We start from the raw sequence: 11,720 nt of genomic DNA, 5'->3' as shown, positions 1-11,720 counted from the left end.
TTCCATAAGTTTTGTATCACTTTCCTACAGTTCTTGCCAACGCAAACAGCCTGCTATGCAGGTTCCTCTCAATGTAGATATGGACCCAACGCTTTTTTTTTGTAGAAATAGAACACAACGATAGCCTTCTAATCCCTTGAAGTTTCCATATTTTAACGCAACGAAAAATAGAATGTGAAAAAAAATTATGTAGCGCGCACAACGAAATACCGAAGGAAAAATACCGCAACGCAGGGGGGAAGTGGTGGCAAGAAAATAGGAACAGCACACTGATACCAAGGCGAAAAATCGGCAAGTTCGCTGCAGAAAAAATCGGTCCATTGGCGGATGCCAATCGTATCATCGCCCGTATCGTTGGAAATTCGCCGCGAACGCTCGTGACTCGCCGTTTGAGACGCTCGTGACTCGCCGTTTGAGACGCTCGCCCAGTAATCACTCCGAGTGCGGAGGGCCTTTATGCCGAACACATACTCGGGAAGAGTGCGACTACAAAAGAGGAAATACATCGGGCAACAGGTGGAGGAGAGCGAAAATGACCGCAGGGGTTCAAAAGCCTTTGAGATAGTAATGGTAACTTGTGGGAAATTTCCCATATTCATGGGAAAAATTGGCCCAAATTTGTTCAAGTGGGAAATTTTGAGAGTTCATCATGTACAAAATAATTTTTTGAAAGAAATTAATGCAGTGTAATATTTTTCTATTGTAAAATACTTGATTACGTATTTACAGTTCTGTCCTGTTATAAATGCACTGGCTATAATACCAGGCGTTGCCCGGGTTTTCTTCAATGAGGCTTTTTTGGATCACGTGATATCTCCCTCTTTCTTTGAGGGACATGCAAACCGTGTCTAAGTTCGCCAATATGGCGACTCATGAAAGAAACAAATCTAGATTTGAAGACACGTAAAAATAAATATATATTTTTTTCTTTTTTTAAAGGGTGCTAGGTATTTCGATTCCGTCCTTTGAACTTATCTATCTCTGCCTGTTTCTGCTTCAAAAAATGCTTAATTAAAGCTGTGGAATTTTTTCGATGTACTTTTTACGGGCCCATAATTAATTTTAAAGCAACCTAAACTATATGAATTTATGCAAATAAATATCATAAGACAATACGGAGACATTAATTTTCATGCTTGAGAAGATATAAATAAAAAGTTGAAATCAATATTATTGCATGGATATCCAACTCGAAAGTAGGTCCGGCTGATTGCTTCATACTTATTTTCCTGGGCTTCGTATATGTCTAAGCGAACTCAATATTTCAAAAATCGAGTACTTGATATAATTTTTAAAATTACTGATGTGACAGAAAACCTCACCGAATTTCCGCATTTATGCATTAAAATCGGCAATTTTAACACTGAATTCTATGAGGATCACCCTTTTCCTGAAAGCGATGCTGATGATGATTGTGACGTCATTCAAAAAACCTCATTACTGGGAGTATTGAAAATGTGTCAAACCATTACAAAGGCATAAATACTTTACTAATACTGACAGCGTTGAAGAAATGACAAATCATTGTAAAGGCATATACACGTCTGAAACGCATTGCTAGGGAACCACGGTAACCAAAGTAAACGTTCGGAAAGTGATTGTTGAGGCCCAAAAACCATTGTTGCCCGACAGTTTTTTGCCCATTTGGGGCATTTTCCCTGCTCTGACGAAATTTTAATTTTCAAGTCGGGTCCCATTTGGTATATATGCAAAACTTGGGGACGATCGATTTAAAATTGTAGATTTGTATAGAGAACATAGACAGACAGACACACACAGACAGATAATCAATTTTATATATATAGATTTATTGTGGCACTGGTTTCACTAATTTCAATTCGAATCTTTTGCACCCATTATTACCTTATTTCTTTATCTCCCTCGGGACCATTCCCGGATACGGCCCATGCGTTAAGATGCCACTGGTTCTATGCTGGGGCATTTTAGCAGCACCAGACAGGGCCGGAACTAGAGGGAGGGGCTAACTCGGTATTTTATTTGCCCTCATATGTTTCACATCAATTGTGCGTACGACCGGGCCCCTTCCACTCACTAAAATATATCACCGGCCGCGGGCTACCAAAGGCTGAAAACCACTGCTCTAGCATCCACAATATTTTGTGACACGGATCTAAGCAGGGCCGAAACTAAGGGGGAGCACGCAGCTCTGGACTAATGCGGGCGCCGATTTCACCATTCAACCATGGCCGTCTTAAGAGCATCATGGGCCACCGAAAAAATAGAATAAATTATTTTCAATCAATGTAAACGCTGCGCTTGAAGACGGCAAAAATGTCATCAAGTTACTGTACTGAATGAAAAATTTGTATTATTTCCAAATTAGTTTTTTTTTGTGTAAAAGATTACGGTTTCATTGAGAAATGTCAGTTGTAGCTTCCAAAATATGCATTCTTATGATAAAAATCGACAAAAAGTGGTAGAAAGCAGTTTTATTAATTTTATTCCCTTCATGCGGATAAAGGTAGCAATGAGTAAAAGTAGTAATGCCACACAAATGAATCACAATTGAAAAGTTCAACTTTCACATCGTTTTCAACAATAATACCTATATCGAGGATATAGGTTCAAGTTGTAGCCCTACTATGAAATACAAAAAATGAACTAAAATTTTTTAAATATTTGTTTGAACCATTCATTCCAGAGAAATCATGTACGCAGTGACAAAACAGTTCACGTGATCAGAATAATGATTCATTATCAGGATTTCAAGCCCATCGGAAAATATAAAATCAGATTTTCAAATAAGAAAATTATCAGTTTGTTGACTTCAATTTCGATACGGTGAAAATGTGATATTTCGGTGGATGAAAAGCTACCTTCAAATGGCTTTTTAGTTCATAATGTGGCCGCTCTCTCGCAGGCGAACGAAGCAACGTGCGAGTTGGCTTAAACACAACACGATATTTATTGTTTAAATACAGCAAAATATTTCACATAACAGTCCGTACAATATTTAATATACAGGGCGCATAGGTAACGGGGCATATGGCATTTTACTGGTGAACCATTGGTCCTAGGGGCATACTTCTAGTTGGAAAAAGTACCCGAATAATGTGTAGTACTCAGATATTTCATTAATGTTGTCAAGGGTTACATAGTTATTAAAATAAAAATGTTTACTCTTTATACGGACACCCTGTGCCCCAAAACACAATGTGAAAGTTTTTTTTTTTTTGTTTCCCGGTCTCCAACAAAAAAATTCAACGTTTCTAAGTGCAATATTCACTGAGATATTCGAAGAAAGTTGGCAAAAAAAACAGTATTTTAAATACGGGGAAACCATTTTATCCGTTGCTGTTTTTTCTCAAATTTCCTCAATTTTTCGAATTTGCATATCTCGGTGAATATCGCACTTGGAAACGTGAAATTATTTTAGTTGGCATCGGGAAAGACAGAGAAACAACTTCTTAATTGGGATCTTTGGCACACGGGGACGGTATAAAAAGTTGTTTTTTTTATTTTATAGCTACACAACCCCTTACAACATGAATGACATATCTGAGTTGGACACGTGATTTGGGTACTTTTTCCAGTTGGGTATGTCTCTAAGACTAATGGCTCACCAGTGAAGTGCCATACGCCCTGTTACCCATGCAGCCTCCATATACACGTAAAAAAATAGCTTGAGACGAAATACAGTCGACTCTAATTTTAACAAATACCATTATAACGGGAATATATCGTTTTAACGGAAACTTTCCTAATCCCTCGAATAGGTTTACATAGGAACAATATAAAAATCTGGAATTCCTTTGTAACGGAATTTTGTTATTACGGATTGATTTCTTATGTCTCTTGGAGTTCCGGTCTAATGGGGTTTGACCAAAGCGTATTAATAAAGGGTCTTTAATACGCTTTGGCTTTGACTGTATTTCCCCCAAAAACAATCTGACATTTTTGCAGTAAAGTAATTGAACTTCAGCAATTTGATCTGAAAACAGTCCTTTTTATAATGATTGTGTCCTTTTTACTTTTATAAATTTAGGAAGGAAACAAAAGGAAGAAAGGGTGGGGAGAAAAAGAAAAATTGGCCAAGACGGGCTCGGTTGTGCGTAAATGTCTCGAAATTCCACTTGTGCGCAAGGGGATTCGTGCCTCACTCAGTTTTATGACAAAATTTCACATTTATGAGACGTATGACTACGGGCACGAGATTAATCTCTATATATATAGCTTTCAATATTAAAATATTTCATTTATACGAAGCACAATTTCAATTATTTGACATTTTCATTTTGACTCGAACTCCAAATCTTTGGCATTTAGACATCATTTCCAACTATCAAATCCAAGCAGTTTTTGCAGATTGTGAAAACGCCTCGCTGAATTGGTTTTGCATGCGTATTATCAACACTAAAAACCATAAATTTTAGGATGAGAGATACAAAGAGACGCATTGAGCCGGTTATGGATATTTCAAAGTGAGAATTTATTGCACTTTTTTTAGAAATCAGCAGATGCAGTGAGTCTCTAATAAACGGGTTTAAATGTGGTCATATATGCCCTTTTAGAATTTATTTTCTAATGTCCACAGCATTGTTCTTGCAGGATAGGAAAATTGCATTGAAATTATTTAGGATGCTGCAGGCCAGTAGTAGGGCAGTTAAAAGGAAGCATTACAGTATCCATTAAAGAAACTTTGAAGATGTGGTGTTAATCTTAGAGGAATTACCAATACAGGGACGGCTCGAGCTTACCTGCCGCCCGGGTGCGAAGCCTCATGTGCCACCCCTACTGGCAACCCTGCCAGGAGGCTGATAGGGCTTCGGTGAAGGGCACCTGGAGATAAACCTGATTTTTTTTTTCAGGAGAAAGCCGCAAATCATTGTTTACCGTGTAAAATGTGCGTGACCATACGTCCCGCTTTCGAAGTAGAAATTTTTTTGTTCTAGAATCATTTTACCATTCTTAATAAATGCCAGATAACTTAATCCTTGAAAGAGCACTTATTTTTGTGAGCCATCATCACTTATCCTGTGAAGATGATATTTAACGGGGTAATTTTTATTAAGAAAATTTTTTCAAAAGGTGTTTCTGGTATTCCAGGGGCAGAAACCAAAATTTCCCTTTGCCTTCATTTGACTATTGTGGATCAAATTCTGAGTAAGGGTATGGGCCCTTAGGCTGGGATCTTTTGCAGGCCTCCTTCCAGTCAGATTTCTCACGGCCCCTTCTATAGTTAATTTATAGCCTGAAAAAGACAAAAAAATTATGAGAATTATGCCGGGCTCTTGTGGGGGCCATGGGTGAGGGAACCAAAATTGCACACATGGTGCTTGCACGGGGCACCGCTTAAGAGGATGCTAAATCCGGGGTGAATGGGTAAAAAAAAATTCCATTGGCCAAAAAAACCAAACTGTCGGTTCTGGAGGGGCGCAAAATCCGAAATGAAGGGCCGAAAAAAATGTTTTGTTAGGAATTGTTTGGATAAATTGTGAGGAAGGGGCATGACCTTCTAAGGGTAGGGCTGACAGGGCTCCAGCTTAAGCCCGGGACTAAATCCTTATAACATTTCTTTTTTCACTTTATAAATTAACTGTAGAAGATGCCCCGTGGAAAATCGGGCATGGGCTCCATGAAAGATTCCCTGACGCAGGAGGTAGTGGCTATGGAGGGAGCAATTACGATCAGAGGCCTTGTCTATTTTCTCAACGTTTCCGTTGTCGAGGTATAGTATGACTCAAAAGCGTGATGTGAATTTTTGCTGTCTTAAATTTTGTTGTCTTAAGTAAAGTCTACGCTGCAAGCCCCTAACAACCTGCCACCCTGCTGCGCCGCACCCCTTGTACCCTCGCTTAAGCCACCCCCTGTCCCAATACATTATCACAGCAATGTAGTTTTAAAAAATTTTAAATTTCGCTGTATTTTTCCTTATGTATGATTTGGTCTCTTGGAGTTCGTTATAACTGAATTCGACTTTATTTCTTTTCAGCAGAGGCAATGGATTGGCACCCCGTTTCAAAATTCATGAAAAATAACTCAGGGCAATCATTCTATATTCGATTTTTATAAATATATTCCCCATCAGACCACTCAGTGCTGGCTGAAGATAGTTTTGTGCTAAACTAGATGGCTACCCGTCTGTAATTGCATGAAAACGATGGGGTTTTTTTACAAGTTTTCATTTTTCACCCATCTGCTTCTTGGATTACATTTACTACCAGCACTCAAAAGAATGTCAATGAATGGTCAACAAATCTTTGTCTAGAGAGATATTGATGGCTTCTTTCTCAGCCAGAGATATCAAGGAAACAGTTATTTTCCGGATATTATGCTGAGGTGAGCTCGGAAAGGAAAGTCATACCGGGCAAGCATGCTACCATCTACACCACTGGAGACACATGAATCTGCCTTAAGAAGCGCTGAAGTAGAGGCATTAATGCCTCTACTTCAGCGCCTCACGACACAGTGCGTGAAATTAGGAAGGCAGATTCATGTGTCTCCAGTGGTGTAGATGGTAGCATGCTTGCCCGGTATGCAAGAGGGCCTGGGTTCGAGTCCCGGCGGAGACGTGATGACTTTTCTTTCCGAGCTCACCTCAGCATAATATCCGGAAAATAACTGTTTCCTTGAAATCTTTGTTTTCTTTATGGCAGCCCTCTTTGAATGAAAAGTCTGAACACATACAATTTTCTGTCTTTACAGTTATTCCATTTCGTTTAAACCTCTTCTATAGTTTGTGTCAGGGCCTACTATCACCCCCAAGTCGTAAAACCACCGAGATTACATGAACCATTTTTTTTTATTTCCTTCTTCATGTTAATGTTACTTGAATAGGGGAAAAATTGCGAAAAATATATTCTATGCATTTTGTTTGAAATTAAATTTTTTAGTCAGAGTGACTAAAAAAAATTTAATGTCACAAATTTCTTCGTGGCCCCCGTATCAGTAGCCGTGGCTTCCCTTTTGCAAGATTTTCATCCGTGGCCCCCCCCTGCAATATCCTAGGGCCCCCGGTTGAGAACGACTGACTTAAATGATCCGGGAATGTGCCGCGGGTCACTAAAGTGCTAATATGTCACTTAGTTTATTTTCATAAAATTAGTTTTTAAGTCGCGGGTCACATCAGATGACTTCGATGACCAAATTTCACGAATTTCAGGCGAGCGTGTATTCATTTTTAAAGCGTCAAGCGCCATCTATCGAGCTATTTACGAACTCCCAAAGTATGGTAATTGCTTCGAATATTTGAGTAAATTGAAACATTTTCTTATGTAAAAAATGTAAAAACATTATTTTATAAAATAAAACAAATAAACTCAAAGTATATAATAGTTTTTCAATCAGCATGTCTATTTCAATAAGCTATTTTAAACCAATACTCGGTAATCTGATCGTAGATACAACAAGCGACACATTTGTAAGGCCTTCAAATGGACCCTTCCTAATAGAAGTCGAAGGGCTCCTCGTTCACACAAGCAGTAAAACTCAAAGCCGCTCGAAAACTCTTAATGCAGCTTCGGTAAAACCATCTAAAGTGGTAAAAAAAATTATTAGGGGAGAAAGAGCTTATACGCACACAAGCAGTGAAACCATTTGTCTGCCTCTGCATAGAGAGCGAGACACTAGGTCAGTGAGTGACCCAACGAATTGACCAGGGCCGCAACTAGGTACTTTTTCAGCCGGGGCAAGGATGTATTTTGGCGTCCCCTCGGAGGTTGGGTTGCCTGATTTCAAAAAACGTTTGGGGGGGGGGTACAGTAGTAATATAATTACTACTGTAAATTATATGGCATTTTCTTCGGTTTAATTTCTATACCGCAGCAAGAGAATGCCACCTGCTAGCAATTAGCCAATCTTCTTCTGTTCACCTTCTCATATGGGCTACTCATATGGGCTTTTTAAATAGGTGACAAATGCAGTAGTGACAAATAAAAACATTGAGAATGTCTGCTTGTCAAGTTTGCAGTTACGTCTATAGCCCCCTTCAAGGGCAGGGCTGACAGGGATCCAGCCCTGGATACTTCTAATCATTTTTTACAACTAAATTCATTTTACAGTGACCCGTCGAAGATTCCAATCTGAGAACCCGGCTGCAAGATGTGGGGGGCCATGCTTAAGGGCATCGGAAGAATGGTCCTCTCATGCTGCAGCAGTGATCCTGGCTGGGATCTCTCACCGGCCGTCCATTCTGAATTTACAGTGTGGAAAAAAGAAGAAAATTATAAGAATTCTCCTATAGGCTGGATCCATCTTTCGTCTTCAGCTCGTTTGGCACTACGAAGGCTACCATCAAGGTCCATGGGTTCGAATCCGGGCATAGAAAATTCGAAGCAAGTTCTTTACCTACCAAGGCTAGGACGACCACCGATGGATGGAGCCTTCATTTCCCACTCAACTCCACTGGTTGGAAATTGCCGTATGGCGATATATGACCGGAGTTGGTGTACGGTGAAGTACCCCATCCTTCTTGGGGGCCATGGTCGAAAATGTTTTATACGAGCAGTGTTCGGCTTGATGCATGGAACTGATTATTAAAAAAAGGCTGGAGTTTTCGATCCCTTCTGTGGAACAAAAAATATATTTTTTGTATTAAAATAATGTGCCGTAAGTGCTCGAGCAGCCGGGCCGTCTTAAGAGCATCACGGGCTTTCCCGGACCAAGTGATTTTTCTGAGGCCCTACCACGTAAATTCTGGAAAATTTCAAATAAATCTTATTTTTGTGAATCTAATGCGACAATGCCTTAAGACGACACTGTCGAACAGCCGGTGTTTACGCAACAAAAAAACTGCGATGACGACGTTATCGAGAGCACTGCCGTGGCGCTTTTAGTGAAATTTCTAGGAGGCCAAAATAGCACTAAAGAAGCCAAACGGGAAAGCGCCGTCGCTAATGCGCTATTCTCGATGGCAGTTGCTTTACCTAAAAGTAAATAATAGAATCGTTCAACGTGACGTAGCTAGTGTTCTTCTCGTGATCGGTGGACTATACTTCCAGCTAGGTAGGGGTTGGGCTTCCCCCACCCCCTCCCGATGCTTTTAAGACAGCACTGCTTGAAACCATATACAGTACAGAGAATTTCTTCTATGCGGCAAAAACTGAGCGTGTGCGGAAACAGTTTTATAAGAATGATATTCAAGGAATCGCGTGCAAGTACTGTATATAGCACACGTTTACTTTTATCCAATTCTTTTACAGATGCCCAAAGCCATCTATCTCATCAGCGTCATGGGCATAACCGCACAGTGATATTATGCGGCCCTCCCTACCGGGCCGGAAGTACCAGCCGACCAGTTCACGTATTAACTCTCGAAATTGATATCACTAGATCTTTTCATCACGACTCGTTTATGCATCTGAAGACCCCCTAGTAATGCCCAGGTGGACGGTCTACAAAAGATTTTCTACTGAATGAAAACACAACAGAAATGTGAAAAAAAGTTTTTGTGTCAGTTATATTTACTATACAACCATGGGCCCCCACATGGAAGCGGCTGACAGGGCCCGGGACAATTCTAATCATTTTTTTGACTTTCTCACTCTATAAATTAACTATAGAAGGGCCCTTGAAAAGTCTGTCCGGGGGGCCCGCAAAAAATCCCAGCCTAGGGGCCCTGCTCTAAGATGTACGGGCCATGTATACAACATTGATAGAATTAAATCATAAAAATCTTTATAATTGTATCTTGCGAGTTCTCTTTGCAACGAATATTTTAATTATTTCATCGAAAAAAATGGTTGACGCTCTTTTGTGTTCAATCGAAATTATACTTAAATTAGAAAGTCTTTCTTGGCCCCCACATTGCTTCTCACAAATAGTCTTTAATAATCTTCTCTCAATTTACTTTAAATCTTCTTTCTCTTGAAGCACCCGTTACTGGAAGCGTGAGAAATATTTTGAGTGCGGTAGTAATGTTTAGAAATCCCTCTTCCAGTCTGATTCGGTACATTAAATATAGAAGGATCGATCCTGGTGCAGTTTTGAAAGCATCGTCAATGTCTAAGGAGTGATACTTGAAGCTCTCTCAATATTTCTAGAAGAAATTCTTTCTCACAAATGTCACCAGTGTATATTCTGGAGAAATTTTGAGCCCGGTTTGACCCCGAAAAATTTTCACTTTTATTAATTTTAACAAATACATTCCAGGGCCCCAACCAATTACCCGTGATCACAATACGCAGATTTTTAGTGGGGGCACCAAACTGAATTTATCTCGGGTTTCGCTGTTACAAATTTCACAATGTTAAACAACCAAAAATCATTGCGATTCATCCAAGCGCCCCCCCCCCCCAGGAAATGGAAACCTGTCAACTTTTCCATGGGAGCTCCCGACCTGGAGACTTGTCCTGGAGACATCCCCCTCTGAAGGCCATGAAAATTTTTTATTTTCATTCATTTTAACAATGAATAAAATCTAGGGCCCTACAATGAATAAAATCGAATCTCACCCTACTGATAATATGCTATAAATTAGCGTAAAGTTGAAAAACGCGATTTATACTTTTAATACTATACTTATTATGATGAAATTATTTTTAAATTATGCTGATATATGTAGGATGACTATACGTCCTGTATTTCTCGGAACATCCCCGTATTTTCACGTAATTTTTACCATCCCGACTTTTTGGGAAAAAAAATGTCCCGTTTTTTATCTGGATTTTCAATCAAGCAAACTTGAATTTTTATTCTCCATTGAAATCAAGCATTAAAACTATCTTCCTAACTCACAAACTATAATACGATAATTACGACTATAAATAAGAATATTCATCTCGCATATGGCCCGTGATACACATGCTACTAAATAGCACGAAAGCATGCCACTTTCGTGCTACTTAGTAGCATGTGTATCACGGGCCTATTTGCCCGTGGTTTTCTTGAAGAATTGATTTCAATTCACCGTCTTTTACTGATAAATGCACTGTCTTCAAATCTATGACAATAATAAAATTTGATTTCAAAAGGAATCTATCAAAATTGTGAAACTTCTCCAGCAGTAACATTCAGAATATTTAAGTGAAAAATTTTCATTTTATCTCGAATGCAATTTAAACTCAGCAGAGAACTGGTTACGCAACTTCTCGGCTATGGATTCAAACAATGTGGAATAATGTTTGCACATAATCAAGACTTAAAATAGATTCTTTTACATTTGCGGATGCGTCCACGAAAGCACATGCCCAATTTTTTTTTACTTTTCCTCACGAAGTTGAGGACTCAATCTACGCTAAATTATTAACGTAGCTCAAGAAGGAATTCAAACATTTCCACGCCTTCCCCCCGTATCTCCAGCCATGTTGGCATTGCAGTCAGAGTCGACATAATTGAAGTTATTTGTCGTATAAATGAAATACTTTAACATTAACCAGTCAAGTGGTTACGACGGCATGCTGCCATACTAATGGTGGTGCCTATGACGGCATTTTCTGAAGCACAGACTTTTCGGTCTTTTTCACAGATATGACGAAATAATTTGTTATTTCATGTGCTGCCATCCTTCTACTTTATTATCTTATCACTAGATGGAGTTGAACAATTATATTTCAATGTCTGAGATTATTATTACTATTATCTTTGTCATGTTTTGCAAAGCTGCATCCCCATCGGTTTTCGATTTCCGATTCCCTAGCGAAGATGCATCTGTTTTATTACTCATATATCTTTTAGCCAATGTTCAACTGCTATGGTTCCACATAAATCCATCAACAGCATTTCTTTTAGTCACAGGACATTATGCCCTCCCCCCCCCCCAC

Source organism: Pholcus phalangioides, unplaced genomic scaffold (genome assembly GCF_987345545.1).
Source record: "Pholcus phalangioides strain wild (caught in Gottingen) unplaced genomic scaffold, Ppha-v1.0 ptg000017l_1, whole genome shotgun sequence".
Classification (NCBI taxonomy): Eukaryota; Metazoa; Arthropoda; class Arachnida; order Araneae; family Pholcidae; genus Pholcus; species Pholcus phalangioides.
Note: the sequence above shows the minus strand (reverse complement) of the source record.